Source organism: Dendrobium catenatum, unplaced genomic scaffold, assembly GCF_001605985.2.
Source record: "Dendrobium catenatum unplaced genomic scaffold, ASM160598v2 fragScaff_scaffold_1284, whole genome shotgun sequence".
Classification (NCBI taxonomy): Eukaryota; Viridiplantae; Streptophyta; class Magnoliopsida; order Asparagales; family Orchidaceae; genus Dendrobium; species Dendrobium catenatum.
The window spans coordinates 91,438-92,897 of NW_021319746.1; the positions used below are offsets into that span (position 1 = coordinate 91,438).

Genomic DNA, 1,460 nt, shown 5'->3' on the forward strand with positions numbered 1-1,460 from the left:
ATCTGAAAATCAAAGAAACAGATTGAACAATCAGTTGAATTTTGACTCACCTATGTCTAATGCATCGAAATATAGCTACAGGAAAAGGTTCAATGTGTTATCTTCAGCTTCCTATTGGTTATCACAGATTAAACTTTCTGAGTCGGCTTCAAAGCACTCAGTTTCGATAGGTTTTTTCTAGCTTGCCCTTGAGTCAGGAGTTGAGGTATGGTTGTGTTGATTTTATTCTTTCAGAACATTCATAATTAGTTGGGCTGAAATTTCATGATTGATAACATATTTGGATTACTTTTTAGTCATCATACATGTAGTCTGATAAAAAACAACATCAAACATGCATCTAAAGCGAAGTCTTTTTATCACCTTTTTTAATTTGATTTTCTCATTTCTTGAAATAGCCTCTGCATCAAATTCGTGAAGAACTAAGGTCATATGTACTGAAGTACAACCTTCTAGATGGACTAGAAAACATCACAAAGGATATGTTCAATACTTACAAGATACAAGATCTTAAGAAGCCACAGATTGTGGAGAATGATTCTCAATTATCAGATCATGTAGCCTTAAACTTGGGTGAGGTTCATAAGAACACTACAAATCTTCATACGTCTCACTGAAGACTTTCTATCTTGCTATTCCTGTTACAGTATATCAAGCTCTTCATGTCAATAGCTATCAAAATATTGTGTGCGTAAGATTTTTTTTCTGTCATACACTTTTCCATTGTGATGTTGAAAAGACTTTTTTTTTCTGATGATTTTCTTGTCAAGCTGAAAGATTTTTGCTATGTTGAAGAATTATTGATATCATCAATGGGTGTGCTGCTGTCTTCAAATTAGTTGGCTTCTCAAAGGTTGTTGCATTTTATGCAACACAGTGCTGTTGTCTTTAAATTAGTTGGCTTCTCAAAGGTTGTTGCATTTTTAAGTAGATTCTTTTTTATTTAAATTAGTTAGGAAAATTGATGAATTTTAAATTAGAATTAATAAAAATTTATTCAAAATTGTAAAAGGATTTACATCCCAATGATTAGAGAAAATTATTTCTTCAAGATAATAAATTTAAGCCATGCTTTCCATTGTTCATTATTTTTGTGAAAAATAAAATTAACATATATAATCATAAAAAATATAAATACATTGAAAAAGCAAAAATAATTTGTATTTGAATTTTATGATTAGTGCATATTGTATTTTTTTCATTCATTATTTATTGAAAAGTTTGTATATATTTTTATGGTTTGGCTGCTTGAAAGATTATCATCTCGTTTAACTATCATATGATTCAATGTTTTCTTATAGGATAGTTAACATTGTTCCAGAACTAATCTCTCATATTATACACATATTAATACAACAAATGTAGTAGTAGCTTCAGTCAATGAAGCTTTAGTCATTTTGTTCTACAAGATTTAGCTAAAACTTGGAGATATAATTGGCTACTACTAAGTGGTATAGTCT

At 29.5% G+C, this 1,460-nt stretch overlaps 1 long non-coding RNA gene across 1 annotated transcript; it reads left to right on the plus strand.

The window, feature by feature from the left end:
* The first annotated feature begins 66 nt into the window (after positions 1-66).
* On the plus strand, positions 67-809 carry LOC114580799. The gene is made up of 2 exons (XR_003702368.1): positions 67-205; positions 399-809. It is a non-coding gene; the product is annotated as an uncharacterized LOC114580799 (long non-coding RNA).
* Positions 810-1,460: the final 651 nt, after the last annotated feature.